Genomic DNA, 7,891 nt, shown 5'->3' with positions numbered 1-7,891 from the left:
GCTGATCCGGAACCTGAAAGGACTCTGAAGAGGAAACTAAGAGAAGCTAAATTATAACAATCCAGAGACAACCTTGCTGAAATTTCAAACAAGAAAAAGGAGATGGCAGCCGAACCCAACAACAATAATGCAAGAAGGATGCTTGGTGATTATACTACACCTACGTCCAAGTTTGATGGAAGAAGCATCTCAATTCCTGCCATTGGAGCAAACAATTTTGAGCTGAAACCTCGTTTAGTTGCTCTAATGCAACAGAACTGCAAGTTTCATGGACTTCCATCAGAAGATACCTACCAGTTTTTAACTGAGTTCTTGCAGATCTGTGAGACTGTTAAAACTAATGGAGTAGATCCTGAAGTCTACAGGCTCATGCTTTTCCCTTTTGCTGTAAGAGACAGAGCTAGAACATGGTTGGACTCAAAACCTAAGGATAGCCTGGACTCCTGGGATAAGCTGGTCACAGCCTTCTTGGCTAAGTTCTTTCCCCCTCAAAAGCTGAGCAAGCTTAGAGTGGATGTTCAGACCTTCAAACAAAAAGCTGGTGAATCCCTCTATGAAGTTTGGGAAAGATACAAGTAGATGACCAAAAAGTGTCCTTCTGACATGTTTTCAGAGTGGACCATGGTAGATATATTCTATTATGGTCTATCTGAGTTCTCTAAGATATCACTGGACCATTCTGCAGGTGGATCCATTCACCTAAAGAAAACGCCTGCAGAGGCTCAAGAACTTATTGACATGGTTGCAAATAACCAGTTCATGTACACTTCTGAGAGGAATTCCATGAATAATGGGACGCCTCAGAGGAAGAGAGTTCTTGAAATTGATGCTCTGAATGCCATATTGGCTCAGAACAAAATGTTGACTCAGCAAGTCAACATGATTTCTCAAAGTCTAAATGGATGGCAAAATGCATCCAACAGTACTAAAGAGGCATCTTCTGAAGTAGAAGCTTATGATCCTAAGAACCCTGCAATAGCAGAGGTAAATTACATGGGTGAACCTTATGGAAACACCTATAATTCATCATGGAGAAATCATCGAAATTTCTCATGGAAGGATCAACAAAAGCCTCAACAAGGCTTTAATAATGGTGGAAGAAATAGGCTCAGCAATATCAAGCCTTATCCATCATCTTCTCAGCAACAGACAGAAAATTCTGAGCAAAGCACCTCTAGCTTAGCAAACATAGTCTCTGATCTGTCTAAGGCCACTTTAAGTTTCATGAGTGAAACAAGGTCCTCCATTAAAAATCTAGAGGCACAAGTGGGCCAGCTGAGTAAGAAAATCATTGAAACTCCTTCTAGTACTCTTCCAAGCAACACTGAAGAGAATCCAAAAAGAGAGTGCAAGGCCATTGACATAATCAACATGGCCGAACCTAGAGAGGAAGGAGAAGACGTGAATCCCAATGAGGAAGACCTCATGGGACGTTTCTCAAGCAAGAAGGAGTCCCCTATTGAGGACTTAAAGGAATTTGAGGCTCATATAGAGACCATAGAGATTCCATTAAACCTCCTTCTACCATTCATGAGCTCTAAAGACTATTCTTCCTCTGAAGAGGATGAAGATGTAACTGGAGAGCAAGGTGCTCAATATCTAGGAGCCATCATGAAGCTGAATGCCGAGTTGTTTGGTAATGAGACTTGGAAAGGTGAATCTCCCTTACTCATTAGTGAACTAGATACATGGGTTTAGCAAATTTTACCTCAAAAGAGACAAGATCCTGGCAAATTGTTAATACCCTATACCATAGGCACCATGACCTTTGAGAAGGCTCTGTGTGACCTAGGGTCAGGCATAAATCTTATGCCACTCTCTATAATGGAGAAGCTGGGAATCATTGAGGTACAACCTGCCATATTCTCATTACAAATGGCAGACAAGTCAGTAAGACAAGCTTATGGATTAGTAGAGGACGTGTTAGTGAAGGTTGAAGGCCTTTACATCCCTGCTGATTATATAATCTTAGACACTAGGAAGGAGGAGGATGAATGCATCATCCTTGGAAGACCTTTCCTAGACACAGTAGGAGCTATGATAGATGTTAACAGAGGAGAATTAGTCTTCAATTGAATGGGGACTACCTTGTGTTTAAGACCCAAGGGTATTCTTCTGTATACATGGAGAGGAAGCATGAAAAGCTTCTCTCAGTATAGAATCAAACAAAGCCCCCACAATCAAACTCTAAGTTTGGTGTTGAATCCCCACATCCAAACTCTAAGTTTGGTGTTGGGAGCCCACTGTCAAGCTAGTGACATTAAAGAAGCGCTTATTGGGAGGCAACCCAATTTTTATTTATCTATTTTTATTTTTATTTTTATTGTTCTTTTATGTTTTATTAGGTTCATGATCATGTGGAGTCACAAAATAAATACTAATATTAAAAATAGAATAAAAAATAGCAGAAGAAAAAGCACACCCTGGAGGAAGGGCTTACTGGCGTTTAAACCCCAGTAAGAAGCATCTGGCTGGCGTTCAACGCCAGAACAGAGCATGGATCTGGCGTTGAACGCCAGAAACAAGCAACATCCTGGCGTTTGAACGCCAGGAATACACCCTAAGAAAAGCTGGCGCTGAACACCAGAAACAAGCACGAAACTGGCGTTCAACGCCAGAAATATGCTGCAGATGGGCGTTGAACGCCCAAAACAAGCATGAAGTGAACGCCAGAAACAAGCATCACTCTGGCGTTTAAACGCCAGAATTGCATGCAAAGGCATTGATAAACCACTATTTTATGGTTTATCTTGTGCTCAATTGAGTGGATTTTATCAACTCTTTACCCACTTATTCATACTATTTGCATGGTTTTACATTTGCCTTCCTAATTATGTGCTTTGATTGAAAACATGCTTCTTTGGACTTAAGTTCCCTATATTTAATCCTCTCTTATTACCATTAGATGCCTTGATATGTGTGTTAAGTGATTTCAGGGATTACAGGGCAGGAATGGCTTAGATTATAGAAAGGAAGCATGCAAAAGTGGAAGGTATACAAGAAGTTGGACAAATTGCTAAGCTGTCCAACATGACCTCTTCGCACTCAAACGGCTATAACTTTAGCTACAGAGATCCAAACGATGCGGTTCCAGTTGCGTTGGAAAGCTAAGGTCCGGGGATTCGATTTGATATATAATATGCCATAGTTGCTCTGACAATAGGCAATGCGAACACGTCATCCACGCGGCCACGTCGTAGTGGCGAAAATCAGCGTGTTTGAATTCGCAACCAGCGAATTCTGGGCTGTTTCTGACCCAGTTCTCGGCCCAGAAAACATAGATTAGAGGCTATAAAGTGGGTGAATGCATCCATTCATGAACATGCTTATCATAATTCACTTTTCATAGTTTAGATGTAGTTTTTAGAGAGAGAGGTTCTCTCCTCTCTCTTAGGATTTAGGATTAGAATTCATCTTAAAGGATTTAGGATTTATTATTATTTCAAGTTATAATTCTTCTGAGATCCAGGTTTAATATTTCTTTATTATGACTTCTCTTTTTTTAATTATATATGTTGCCAATTTGGCTTAATGACATTCATGTTATGATTTTCTTAATAAATATTATTTGAGGTATTTTCAGATCTATGATTTGTTTCTCTTATTTATGATATAAATAATTTAGATTTTTCCATCTTTTGGCTCTGGTTGATTAATTGGTGACTCTTGAGTTATCAAACTCATTGTTGACCGAAAATTGGAATTCTTCAAGAATTAATTCGAGATCCAATAACTCTAACTTTTCCCAAGGAAAGACCGGGACTTGAGGATTCGAATTAATTCTTTCACTTGACTTACCTTCATAGTTAGAGGTTAACAAAGTGGGAAAAAAGCCCAATTCTCATCACAATTGATAAGGATAACAAGGATAGGACTTCCGGTTCTTATACCTTGCTAAGAGATTTTATTATTGTTAATTTATTTTACTTGTCATTTAAATATACCTGTGCCCATTGCCCAAACTTCAAAACCCCGATTTACAATCTTCATAACCAATAATAAGAACATACCTCCCTGCAATTCCTTGAGAAGACGACTGACGTCGGGATTTTTGCCAGTAAAGAATTTCATAAAAACAGTTGCGTTGTAGATATAGTCTCTAAACCGACAGAAATCCCTTCGTACAAATAATTTGGTTGTCACAAGTAACAAACCCCTAAATAAATTGTTAACCGAGTATTTAATCCTCGGGTCGTCTTCTCAAGGAATTGCAGGGAGGTATGTTCTTATTATTGGTTATGAAAAAGGTAAAATTAGGGTTTTGAGAGTGAAGAATAAATATGGCAAATAAATTAAATGGCAATTAAAATAAATAAATACTGTAAAGCAACTCTTGGCATGATGAGAGAAATTAGAAGTCCAACTTAGTTATCCCTCTCAACAATAATGAAAGTTGTATCTTAATTCCACTTTGTTAACCTTTGAAGCAAGGTAAGTCAAGGGACTAATTAGTTTGACCTTCGAATCCTATTTATTTCCTAAGAAAAAGTTGGGATAATTGAAGTTCAGTTCAATTAGCAAGATAACGATTATCAATTACGCTGAGTTAGATAACTGTTGAGTTACTGGTTTCTTAACCAAGACCAAAAGGGGAAAAAGTAAATTACTGGAATAAAATATCTTCAGATTGGAAGCAATGGTAACGTAAATAAAAGCAAGCAATCATAAACTGAAAATACCTCAATTATCATTAATTCAAACAATAATCTGTGACATGGAAGAATTCATAAATTAAATTATAAAAGTAAATAATTAACTCAAATGCTGGAATAACTAAATAAAGTGAAAAGTAATCTTAAAACAAAAGGAATATAAAACCTGGATCGAGAGTCACTCTTAAAAACAAAGAGAAGTCCTAAATCCTAAGAGAGAGAGGAGAGAACCTCCCTCAAAACTAAATCTAAATCATGAAAAGTGAATTATGAAAAGCCTCTCCATGAATGGATGCATTCCCCCACTTTATAGCCTCTAGTCTATGCTGTCTGTACTTGGATCTGGGCCAAAAAGGGCTTCAGAAATCGCTGGGGCGTATTCTGTAAATTCTGATTCGTGGCCTCTGTCACGCGTCCGCGTGGGTCACGCAGTCGCGTCATTCGGAGCTTTTCCTTGCCACGCGGTCACATCAGTCACGCTTCCTCATCATATGCGTTCTGCTTAAGGCGCGCAGTCACGTCAGTCATGCGGCCGCGTCGCTGCATCTTTGCTTCTGGCACGTGATCGCGTCGTCCATGCGGTCGCGTGGATACCAATTTTCTTAAGGCTCCGTTTTGCCTTCTCCTTCCATTTTGTATGTTTCCTTTTTCATCCTTTAAGTCATTCTGCCTTAGAAAATCTGAAACTACTCAACACACTAATCACAGCATCGAATGGAAATAAAGGTAATTAAAATAATTAATTTTAAAGCATAGGAAACATGTTTTTCGCATACATCACGTAATAAGGAAGGGAAAGTAAAACCATGCAATTAATGTGAATAAGTAGGTGAAGGATTGTATAAATCACTAAAATTAAGCACCCAAAAGAACTCATGAAATATGGGTTTGTCAACCTCCCCACACTTAAACATTAGCATGTCCTCATGCTAAATCCAAGGTAAATAATTAAGGTTAAAGTGATGGAATGTCATGCAATGCAACCTAATTTAAATGCAACTACCTAAATGAATGATGCATCATGCAACTCTAACTTATTCACTCATATATAAAGCTTACATGTAATCAAGTTAATTCACATTCTCAAGGAGTCATGTATATATATATGGCTAACCCTTAAATAATAAAGCATTTTAGTAAATGAGATGGGAAGGGGAAACATCGTACAAACTTGCAAAACAATTAGTAAATATAAGCACAGATATATGTTGATGAGTTATGGAACCCTCACTGGATTTTGTGTTTACTCGCTAGTCACTCAGTGTTTATTGGGTTTATCCACTCTATTTTTCTTTTTATTCTTACTTCCTATAGCTTTGTTCTTCATCTAACCACTCAACAATTATAGAATATAGTCATACCAAAAAGTCATGAGGTCTTTAATTAAGGTTTTAATGGGGTCAAAGTAAAGGTAAGGATTTATGTATAGAGTCAAGTGAGCTAATAAGTGAATCCTTAATTAGACTAAGATCTCACCTAACATACATATTTAGCAAGATAAAACTTCTTTACCTATTCTCCCATATTATCTCACTTATTATTACATGCTCATGTTTCACTTTTTTTTTAACTTTTCTACCTTTTGTTTCTATCATCCATGTTCCCAAAAGGTTTTCCACAATTTACTCTATTTATAATTTTCTATCTTAAGCTAACCAAGGATTCACTTGGGATTTTCTTTTGTTTTTCTGCTCAAGGCTAGTAATTTGGCTAAATAGAATAAAGGGGTTTTAAAAGGCTCAAGGGGGCTAACAAGGGTGATGTAAAAGGTAGGCTATTTTTTTGGGGTAAGTGAGCTAAAATCAAATGATGGCCTCAATCATTCTTTTGGTATGTATCTACATTCTATATTCCATAATTGGACATATAGATTAAAGCAAAGTAAAGAGCATCAGAATAAAAAGAAGCGAAACACACAGGAATAAAATTATGGTTTGAATGCAACCATACAATCAAGCTCAAGACTCACAGGCTGTGTGTTCTCTAACTCAAGCATCATATATCATTTATATATTGTATGCAGGTTTAGTTAAAAATTCCCATTATTCTCATAAAAAAAATTATTTAGGGTAGCTTTTAAAGTTTTAATGTTCCTCCTTGATGAAATGTTGTCAGCTTAACTACATCATGTAATGCTATATACAAGGTTTATGGATTGGAATCTGTTATGTTCACTTTCTTAACTTACTTCCTTTTTATATTTTTCAATTTAGACTATGCTATCTTATGTTAAAAAAGTAAACTATACTCATTAATCCACTAATAAGTTAGAATTGCAAACTAAACTAAATAACTAAAATAAACTAAATAGCTAAAATATGAACTAAAAATGCAAAATGCAGAAATAGAGTAGAAATACATCAAAGTAGCAATGTATAAGTACTCAGAAAATAACAATAAAAAGGAAGAATATAGAAAAATATCCAAAATAAAAGAAAAGAGATGTAGTAGTTCACCAAAATAAAATGCCAGAGATGGCGACCTCCCCACACTTAAAATGAAGCATCGTCCCTGATGCTCAATCAAGCTCGGTGTGAAGGGGTCTCATCACTGGTAGGGATGGTAGCTGTAGGCTCTGTGGAGGTGGTGGGCTGAGGGTCTGCCTGCTCTAGAGGAGGTGCGGACTGGATCGGGATCTCCGGAGCTGCAACCTCAATCTGATGGAGAACCGCTACCTGGGGAGCGGCTCGCTCTGTGGCTGCCTGCTGATGGGTATCCTCCTGGGAAGGAATCGGATCCTCGTGCTCATCCACCTCCTCCTCTGATGGCTCTGATGGTGTGTCGGGCTCGAAGGGGAGGTCAGCACCCTGTCGGATCAGCAGCCTCAGATACGAATAGCGTCGCCTGCTGCGACGCTCCAACCTCTCATACCGGCGCTGGTTACGGCGCTCCATCTGATCAAGCTGTCGGAATAGGCGGTGCACGAGGTGGTAAACGGGCTTTGAGGCAAGTGGAGGTGCAGTGGTGGCAGCAGGGGCAGCTGTGGATGAAGAGGGACTGGCAGACGGTAGGGCTGTCTCATCAGTAGCAGTGAAAGGTGGTGGTCTGTAGCCCAAAGCGAGGAAGTTCCTGCTGTGAGGAATGATCTTCCTGCAGTCCGCCGCTGGTGGTCTCGCATCGGCATCCTCCCATGGCACGTCAGCTCGACGGCCTAGCTGTGTAATCAGATAAGGAAAGGGGAGAGTGCTGCGGACGTGGACCCTGGCCATATAATGCCGGATGAAGCGTGGTAGATAAAG

The 7,891-nt window shown here is 38.9% G+C and overlaps 1 non-coding gene across 1 annotated transcript; it reads right to left on the bottom strand.

Moving 5' to 3' along the window:
- Positions 1-501: 501 nt before the first annotated feature.
- On the bottom strand, positions 502-605 carry LOC127743616 (small nucleolar RNA R71). The gene has a single exon (XR_008005000.1). It is a non-coding gene; the product is annotated as a small nucleolar RNA R71 (small nucleolar RNA).
- Positions 606-7,891: the final 7,286 nt, after the last annotated feature.

This window comes from Arachis duranensis, chromosome 10, assembly GCF_000817695.3.
Source record: "Arachis duranensis cultivar V14167 chromosome 10, aradu.V14167.gnm2.J7QH, whole genome shotgun sequence".
In the NCBI taxonomy this organism is placed as follows: domain Eukaryota; kingdom Viridiplantae; phylum Streptophyta; class Magnoliopsida; order Fabales; family Fabaceae; genus Arachis; species Arachis duranensis.
Note: the sequence above shows the minus strand (reverse complement) of the source record. Positions and strands in the feature narration are given on the sequence as shown.